This window comes from Delphinapterus leucas, chromosome 3 (genome assembly GCF_059928025.1).
Source record: "Delphinapterus leucas isolate spDelLeu-1000000601 "Yukka" chromosome 3, BTC_Dleu_Yukka2, whole genome shotgun sequence".
NCBI lineage: Eukaryota > Metazoa > Chordata > Mammalia > Artiodactyla > Monodontidae > Delphinapterus > Delphinapterus leucas.
Genome location: NC_143131.1, coordinates 104,705,694 through 104,716,310, shown reverse-complemented (window position 1 = coordinate 104,716,310; position 10,617 = coordinate 104,705,694).

Here is a 10,617-nt window from a genome sequence, read left to right as displayed (position 1 = left end):
CAAATATGTACCCTGACTGTTAAAAAATATTTTGTTAGACTAAATGACTGAGCTATCTTTGACAGGACTGCCAAATGAATTATGACAATGGTTGACCACTTTGAGCCCTGGGGCCGTATTACCAAAAGGAAAAAGAGAAAAATCTGTTCTTTCTGGTCTGATCTTATGCAGAACAAATGCATCATTCCTTCTGTTATGAATCTCAGTTGAGGTCCAAATGCTCTTGCACTCTTTTATATTGGAACTTAACAGGATATAGGTGTCGTTTATCCTGTGTATTATCTGAAGTGGCATATCCTCAAAATTGGCGCACAACATTAATTCTGTATCACAACAAAGTTGAGGCTTAATGGAAAGAGGTGTGTAGGAGCCTTACGTACCTGTGTTCAAATTTCAGCTTTGCCGCTTATGAGGCTTCTAGTCTTAAAGTGGGATAATAATATCTATCTTTTGGGACTGCTCTAAAGGTTAATGGTGAATGTTAAGTGTCTGACATATTGTAGGCATTCATTAAAAGGATAGCTTTTATTATTATTATCTAACAACAGTCTTCTTCTATAATTGCTAACTTAAAGGCTAATGAGGATAAACATATGAAAACAATTATGTAGAAGATGATGGGGAGCCGTCAGCTGGGCAATGCAGAACCTGCCTAAAGGCATTCAAAAATAAAAGCAACACAATCACATTGACACTATTAAAAATAATATTCTCTGTGCCAACTGAACCTACCCTGTCTGCCCATTGGTCTCTAAACATGAAAATTCTTTCTCAAAATGCATTTAGGAAAAGTCATCAGAAATTATTTTGCCTCTGGGCACCTTTACACCCCAGACATGCAAGAGGCTTTTACTTTTTTTTTTTAAACAAATAGTTTTTAAATTCATTTTAAGCTCCCCCTCACTCCTTTGACCAACACATGAGTAATTCAACACATCCCAACTTTGTTTTACTTCTCCCCCACTGAATCAAAACACAGGAACACTTGGATATCCGCAACGTTCAGTTTCTCTGTCTGGCTACCTGAATACCTGAAGTAGACAAAAACAGAGCAGAAGGGAGGTGAACGCCACGTTTCATTTCCCTCAGGCTTACGCTGCATTGTTACGATTTTCTTGAAGTCTAGGGCCCATGGAACTACGTAAATGGCTGTGACTTTCCTAAGATAAAGACAATATTCAGTTTTATTGCATTTCTTTGTATTTTATGTTTCCTCTACATTGTGTTTTAGGAAAGTTTTGGAAAGTACAAAGATCTTACTCATGGGGGGAAAAAACTGCTTTAAATAATTACTTGGTTCTTAGGGTGTTTTTTTCTCAGAAAAATGGTTTTACTCCTGCAACTATTCAGGAGTTGACTTGCTCACAAAAGGGCTTTCTGAAAATTTTCCATTGGCAGTAGTCCAATGTCATAATTACTTTAAATTAAACCCCCAAGTGTTTCCCTTTCTCTTCCTTAGCACCACAAACAATTCCTTCCTCTGAGTGTTAGACTCAAGTTTAACTCAGCAAGTTTCTAGAAGCAGTCCACAAGGCCACAGGGAGCAGAAATTCAAACTTTGACCTTGAAAGATGCTGCTAGGATCTGTCGTTCATATGTTCAACACAGCCCCCGTGTTCAGCTGAGTGTAGAAACACACTGGAAGCCAGAGTGTTTGTGGATAGAGAAGGGGTTGAGGGTGCATCCTGAAGGTTGGGGGGAGGTGCGGGGGAAGAGAAGTGCTGTTTTCCAAAGTTTTGCGTGGCTGGAAAGGAATTTTAGGCAGCTGTGTAGAATTATTATCCAAAAATTTATTCAGGGTTAAAACATTGATCAGATCAAATATTTTAAAGAAATGATTCAGAATTGAAGATCCTCGTGCCGATTCATTAAGTTGGAAACATCTGCACTTGCCCAGAATTTATTTCACCCTCCAAATATATTTATAACAGACTTAATGATCTGTCATGTGTACAAGTCTACCAGCCATAACTGTTTTAATTCTACTTAATTTTTTCAAACAATATTTTTCCAAAGCACTGAAGATTACTTGGATAAACTCACAATTGGAGAGAAGCAGCAAAAGCTTAGTATCTTTCCTCACCCCAGTCCTCCACCCCCATCCCATCCCAACTCAAACACTCAGGTTCTAACTAAGGCAAAAAATAGAGATCTGAAGAACAAAAGCTCAAGCTCAACCAAAGTACTAAAGGTTGTGGCTCAGGGACTCTTATAAAGGCAGAATAATGTGGGCACCACCAATGAAAGTGCAAGTTTGCTCCTTGGACTTGCTTGACTGAAAATTGCTTTCTCTTGTCTGGAGGAGAAGAGATCAGACTCTTAGACCTGCTTTCAAGCATTTTGTTCAGGAGTCTCCCAGTCCTTCACTGTGTATTCCTTTAGACTTTCCTTTTGAGTTTTGTAGTTCAGTTGCCCTTTGGTTGAGTTTTGTTGCTGATAATTTGAAAATGTCTCTGGTTCTCTGGGACTCGGCTCTTCAGAAGATTTACAGGTGTGTCTCTTTAGCCATGCCCTGAAAAGGTGAGAAAAGTTTTTGTAATCTATTTAGAGGCTACACAGTTTAACATAATTCTACTTTCATCTCTCCTCATCTTATACATATAATCCAGTAGGCTGTTTTATAGAGGCTAAATATGAAAGGACAGTGGTACTATAGTATTTCTTAACCTATTATCAAGACCACAATATTTTATCAGGAATGAAGACCCAAATGCAAATTTCCATTCTCTTTGTATAACATTTATGCAATAAAGAATAAATTGAGTACATGATTTTTCATTTCTGAAGTACTAGAGCTAGTAATGCATGAGCTGTAGAGAAGCAAGCATTAATCTATCTAGCTGCTAAGAAATGAAATGTCACTTAGAGGAACTTGTTCTTGCTGGCACACTTTTTCATGGCGTTCTCCATCAGAAAGCAGAGAAAAAACTAATTCTTTTTCCAAGTGCATTATATCATAGCACATATACACTTTTTCACATGTCCTGATTTAGTTCCTGCATATGGAGTGTACAGAAGCTTTCATTTTTCAAGGATACTTCATTTGATTTCATTTTTCACAGTGAAATAAGTAATTTTTTAAAAAAGAAAAGTAGGATAGACACAAAGGAAATATTTCTTCAAAAGAATATTTGTTTCTCAATAGCTGTTGTATTTCTGAGCTGACACCACTGCTGTGGGTTTTGGGTGGTGTCACAAGATGTGTGTGTGTGTGTGTATGTGTGTACCTGATCAGTTCTCTTCACTCATGTTATTGGATGAATGATTTCTCTGGTGAATTGAGATCACAAATTTTTAGGTGAACTAAGGGCACAGTAATTTTAATGATAATAAAGCACTTTAATATAATAGGTGACTAAAAAGCCTAAACACTATCTGTTTAGTTTTTAAAAGCAGAGCAATTATCTTTATACATATTTCTTTGCAAAGTAGTAGACAGTACCATTCATTTTTCCAGTAGGAATGCATTTTTAAAAATAATGTGTTTATTTACAAAACACCAAACTTGAACAGACTTACTTTCCACAAACTAATTTTAAAAACGTTTATTCGAAATAATGTAGATTTCAAGGAAACAATTACAGAAACCCACATTATCATCTATGCTTTGTGAAATAAAACTATCTGTGGATATTTTGTTGATTTTCCACAAATGTGCCTTCCTGTAATTGAACATATGGTTACATCTAAGTAAAGTAACACCTCCTTTATTGGAAATCCCTTAGGGATTCACTGTTCCAAACACTGGGATTTTTTCCAGGTAACTGAGCCTTTTCCCTTTAACCTACCAAGATTTTTCAAGTATTTCCTTAAAATTGTACCGCATAGGTTTCTCTTTGTTTTTAAGAGCAGTATTAAACATAATTTAATCTTTTAAACATAAGTTAACCCCCCCTTTGTAAACGTGGGAATCTGATAACACTTAATTTGCAAGAGTGTTTTAAATATTTTTAAAATACTCCCATCACTGTTATAAACATTACTGACTACACCTCCCTATCTGCGGGTCCTGTGAGTCAGCTGAGGCTTATAAAGTTATTTAGTCTGAGTCTGAGTCCCTCACGATGCACACCTGTCTCCTCTGCAAAATCGGAGGGCGGTGCGGTGGTGAGGAGGGGCTCTGTCCTCCTAACCAATCTCTCCCACTTCCGTTTTGCGGCCAGTAGAACTTAATTCAAAGAGCCCCATCACCCTCCTGGTGCCTCTCGTCCTTCCGTGGGTGTTGTATTCCTGTTAGGGGTTGAGAAACCAGAGAGCTGAGGCTCTTAGCATTCCAGGGAGCGGGTCCTGATGAAGACTGAAGACTTGCCTGTGAGTAAACAGCTTAATAGTTTTGAAGATGGTGTTGTGGTGTCAGGGAGGCCTATGCTTATTGTGAGACTTTCTTTTTTTTTTTTTTTTAACATCTTTATTGGAGTATAATTGCTTTACAATGGTGTGTTAGTTTCTGCTTTATAACAAAGTGAATCAGCTTTACATATACATATGCTCCCATATCTCCTCCCTCTTGCATCTCCCTCGCTCCCACCCTCCCTATCCCACCCCCCTAGGTGGTCACAAAGCCCTGAGCTTATCTTCCTGTGCTATGCGGCTGCTTCCCACTAGCTATCTGTTTTTTGTTTGGTAGTGTATACGTGTCCATGCCACACTCTCACTTCGTCCCAGCTTACCCTTCCCCCTCCCCGTGTCCTCAAGTCCATTCTCTAGTAGGTCTGCGTCTTTATTCCCATCCTGCCCCTAGGTTCTTCATGACCTTTCAGCTTCTTAACTGAGCTCCAGTTTTCTGAGAGAGCTGGATAAACAATGTTTACATTCAAAATACCTTGCCCTACCTTTGATTGGATATTGCTTCTGGATGGAGAGTAAAACATAAATAAGACCATACAAAATGGTATTGATGGCATTATACCTTTTTTTAAAAAAAATCCTTAATTTTTTTCTGATTTGCACATTGATATCCACATTGGGGTTTTTTTAAATTAAGTATCAATTAAGTATTGATTTACAATGTTGTGTTAGTTTCAGGTGTACAGCAAAGTGATTCAGATATATATATATATATTTTCAGATTCTTTTCCATTATAGGTTATTACAAGATATTGAATATAGTTCCCTGTGCTGTACAGTAGGTCCTTGTTGTTTATCTAGTGTATATATAGTAGTGTGTATCTGTTAATCCCAAACTCCTAATTTATCCCTCCCCCACCCCCCTTTCCCCTTTGGTAACCATAAATTTGTTTTCTATGTCTGTGAGTCTATTTCTGCTTTGCAAATAAGTTCATTTGTATCATTTTTTAGATTCCACATTTAAGAGATATGTGACATTTGTCTTTCTCTGTCTGACTTACTTTGCTTAGCATGATAATCTTTAGGTCCATCCATGTTGCTGCAAATGGCATTATTTCATTCTTTTTTATGGCTGAGTAATATTCCATTGTATATATGTAGCACATGTTCTTTATCCATTCCTCTGTCGATGCACACTTAGGTGCTTCCATGTCTTGGCTATTGTAAACAGTGCTGCTATGAACATTAGGGTGTATGTATCTTTTCCAATTAGGGTAATCATCTTTTCTGGATACAGACGGCATTATACTTTAAATAAAAGTGGTTTTCAAACAGCAGAATCCCTTTTGCCACTTCCTATGTTAAAGAAAGTGAAGCAGAGCTACATCCCACTTACTTGGCATCTCCTCCTCTCAAAACCATTGGGCCCCTTAAGAAGAGACTCCTCAGAGTCCAGGGTCTTACTGCCTTTCTATTCGAAAACAAAATACTCATTTCTAAACTCAGTTACTTACTTTTTGATTCTCCATAATGAATGTAAAAAACAGGATAATAGTAGAGAAAGTCATTTTAGTAACTCTAACAGGCAATGATCTTGAACACTACCTTCCTTATGAGGGGAAGCCAACCTTCTCCCACATTTCAGAACTTTAACAGAATTTTTTTTTTAATCTTGACAGATGTGTGTGTTCCTCACTGACGACTTTCTCTACGTGCCTTTCAACGCCTTCCATCCATAGAGGAGCCAACCTACTCAAGTCAGTACTTGTCATCCTTGAGGTAAGATCGGCTGGGATCCTGTTATGGTACTGGTCTTGATGACTAATATATCCTATTCGTAATATCTCAGTGCTGGTATTTGAAGTCCTCTTTTATACAATGGGGAGTAATGAAAAGAATATTGGAGCAGAGTCAGAAATCTTAGAAATTGCTATGACAACGATGAAGTAATATTTGTGAAATGTCTTTGAAAATGTGATGTATTATTTTGATTTACAAAGAAGTTTTATTAGACGGTTTATGTGCCAGGGGCTGTTCTAGGCACTGGGATACAGCAGTGACCAAGACTGAATCTCTCTCTTCATAGCACTCACATTCTAATGGAGACAAATAAATCAATAGATTTACTATTGTTATTTTTATTACATCATCGTCATCATCATGATTAAATAGAGCAACTTTGCCTATTAGTGCGTGCTTACCCTTTGGATTGTGGACAGAGTGAGTTTGAAGTTTGAAGGTGAAGATGTGGGTTTGTGTCCTGCCTCCCTACCATGTACTACCTTGATAGATTCATAAGCCAGTCATCTCATTTTACCAAGGACATTTCCTCATTTGTAAATTTGGGACAATAATAATGCTTAAGTCACAAGAGTGTTTTAAATATTGTGACTATCTTAAAGTGCTATGCAGTAGTATACATACTTAGTCCTATCTCTTTTAATATGGTGTCCTTCAACAGAGAAGCCCAGGGACTTCCCTAGTGGTCCAGTGGTTAAGAATCCGCCTGCCAACGCAGGGGACACGGGTTCGAGCCCTGGTCCGGGACGATCCCACATGCCGCGGAGCAACTAAGCCCGTGCGCCACAACTACTGAGCCTGTGCTCTAGAGCCCGCAAGCCATAACTACTGAAGCCCGCGTGCCTAGAGCCCGTGCTCTGCAACAAGGAAAGCCACCGCAATGAGAAGCCCACACACCACAACGAAGAGTAGCCCCCGCTCGACGCAACTAGAGAAAGCCCACGCGCAGCAACAAAGACCCAACACAGCCAAAAATAAAAAAATAAATAATAAAGATAAATTAATTATTAAAAAAAAAACCCAGAGAAGCACAACGTGCTGTCCTAGCTGTAGCTAATTTAAGATATCTTCTTTTTTCTAAACATACAGTAAAAAAAATAATAATTGGAAACAGAAGTGTCTGCTGTTCCAGATAATGTGAAGTGTATTCGTGTTGCAACATTTAAGCTTCATGCATAGCCATGAATTGGCCAGTGTTTTGCCAACAACGTAGTAAATGACAACTATTCACGTATCAGTTCTCCATTGTTCTGATTACAACCTTATACATGGGGATGATTCATGGTACTTGCTTTTCAAGTCACAATTTCAAGCAACATCATTTGTCTTCTATCAGCATTTCATACTTAGACCAAGATTCCACGTGCTGATCTCTTGTATTTCATAGTATTTCTAGTCTCAGCCCCATTCAGACTGTAATATCTTTAAAGGGTGCAGATGGCCTTAAAAAACAAGAAACTCAACCATTCATTTATGTCTATTTCATGATCGTAATTATTTTGCCCAGTAGAGAGTCTTGTTCAATGCAACTTGCAGAGTAGTTTATTCAATAAATTTTGTCCACTGAATATTGTAGCACACATTACTGTGTGTTTATATTTCATACATCAAAACCAATCTGATTCCAAGGAGAACCACATGAGTTAGAAGCATAGATTTGAACCAAATGAGAAAAGATAGATGATAGAAAGAGGATGGCCTTTGAGATGGGCATTCATTGATTCGTATTTTCACTCAGGAAGCATGTTATAATGCTTACTATGTACTAGGAACAGGGATACACATTCCCTGTCCTCAGGTAGAACCAGTTTAGTGAGTGAGTGAATGACATAATAGTTATAAGACACAAATAGGAGTAATGGAGAGAGGACATGAGACAAAGGCATGGAAACAAATAAAATTAGTGCAGTCTAGAACAGGCAAGTCCATAGAGAAAGATGTATGGTTGCCAGGGGCTGGGAGGAGGGGGCATTGGGGAACTATATTTCTAACAGAATGGGATGTATTTTAAGGCTGAGGAAAATGTCCTAAAATTAGATAGTGGTGTTGTTTATACAACCTTGTGAAAATATTTTAAAAATCACTGAATTGTATACTTAAAAGGGATAAATGTTATAGTGCATGAATTATACCTGAATTTTTTAAAAAACAGAGTGCAGGTTTAGGAGAGCACTGAATTTTCCCAAGTAACTGCATGTATTAGTTTCCTAGGGCTACCATTACAAACTACCACAAACTGAGTGGCTTGAAATAACAGAAATTTACTGTCTCATAGTTGTGGAAGATAGAAATCCAAAATAAGACATTGAAAAGCCATGCTCCCTCTGTAACTTGTAGGGGAGAACTTTACCTTACCTTTCCCTAACTTCTAGTGGAAGCCATCAATCTTTGGCATTTCTTGGCTTGGAGATGCATCCTTCCCGTCTCTGCCTCTGTTGTCACATGGTGTTCTCTCTGTGGGTCAGTTTCCAAATCTCTCTCTTCTTATTAGGACACCAGTCATTTGCATTACAGCCCACCCTGATGACTTCATCTCAACTTGATTATATCTGCAAGGACTCTATTTTCAAATAAGGTCACATTCTGAGGTTCTAGGAAGGACATGAATTGGGGGACACTATTCAACCCATAACACTGGGACATAGAGAAGAAGAGTATTTAGACTTTGTCATGATGCAACGATAATGCTAGTATTAGGAGTTTGCTCTTAAATTCCTAGGCAAAATGCAGTTTTGAATTTTTAGCTGGGAAATTAATGGAACTACGTGTTACGAGAATTAGTCTGGCGATAACTGGTGGAATGATTTGGATTTAAAAGAGACAAGAAGTAGGAAAATTGAAAGGGAAAGTTGTAGAGAACATTGAGGAGGAGAAATCCTCAACATATTAAAGGAGCCCATGCCCCCATCGTCCCCTTTTTAAAATCCACAATATTTTGTAGTTAGTCTGTCTCCAGGGCATAAGAATGGTAGAAATGCTGGTTACCAGTAGGGGTTGTTGTGTGAAAAATTATAGAGTAGAAACGTATTTGCATTGCTCACCGGTAAAAATAAAGAAAAGTAGATACATTTAGAGAATATTTTAGGAGATGAAAGTCTCAGAATTTGATGATGGATTAGATATGCTGGGGCGAGAGATACCAAGGATGGCTTCTGGCTTGTGGTTTACGTAACTCATACATAACTCATTCATTGAAATGAGGGATGTTGGAAGAGAACTGGTTTTGGATTGGGAGTGGAGGTAGAAATGATGAATTCAATATTGCACAGGTTGAATTAGAGATGTTTTCGATATATATTTAGTGGTTATGTGAAGGATCTGAAGCTCACTTACATGTTTATGTATAAGAAATAGTTGAAATTAGGATGTGGATACAATCTCTCAGAGAATATACAGTATCATGAAGGAAATGATACAGGAGCAAAATCTAAACAACTCTGAACTGGAGATCAGGTGGAGGACGATGAGCCTGCAAATGAAACAGATTGGGAGAGACAAGAAAGGAAGGAAGAAAACAGCAAAAATTACTCTACTAAAAGTAAGAGAAGAGACAATTTTACATGAAGACAGTGGTCAATAATGTCCGGTGCTATTGAGAAGCCAAGGTGAAGATTTGGCTCCCTCGAGGTAACTGATGACTCTAACCAGTTAAGTACCATTCATATGCTGATAACTCCCAAATGTAAAATTCCAGTCCATCTCTTTCCTGAACCCCAGACTCATATCTCCAGTTGCATATTGTATGTCTACTTGGCATCACAAGCGTAACACATTCAAAAGAAAGTTCCTGATTTTCTTCCCCAAATTTGCTCCCCCTGCATTCTCCCTCATCTCAGTGTCAGTGCACCATCCTTGACTCTTAGTTTACTTTCCTGCAACTCATCCAGTCTTCACCAAGTTCTATTAACTCTACCTTCAAAGTATTCCGACCCCTAGCCACATGTCACCACCTCCCTATGCTAAACTCCATTGGTTCTTCTTATTTTTAATAATAGCTTTATTGAAATATAATTCATGTACCATGTAGTTTATCCATTTAAAGTGCCCAACTCAGTGGTTTTTATTGTATTTGCATAGTTGTACATCCATCACCATAGTTAATTTTGGAACGTTTAGTCATCCCCCCCAAAAAATTTAACAGTCATTCCCCATTCCCTCTTTCCCCTAGTTCCTGGCAGTCACTAATCTACTTTGTATCCGTATGGAGTTGTCTATTCTGGAATTTTCATATAAATGGTATTGTACACGATGAGGTCTTTTGTGAATGGCTTCTTTCATATAGTATAATGTTTTCAAGGTTTATCCATGTTGTAGGATATATCAGTACTTCATTCATTTTATGACTGAATAATATTCCATTGTATGGATATAGCACACTTTGTTTATCCATTCATCAATTGATGGACATTTCAGTTATTTCCACCTTTTGGCTCTTAGGAATAATGATGCTATAAATATTCATGTTTTGTTTAAACATTTGTTTTCCTTTCTCTTGGGTGTGTACCTAGGAGTGCAATTGCTGGATCACTG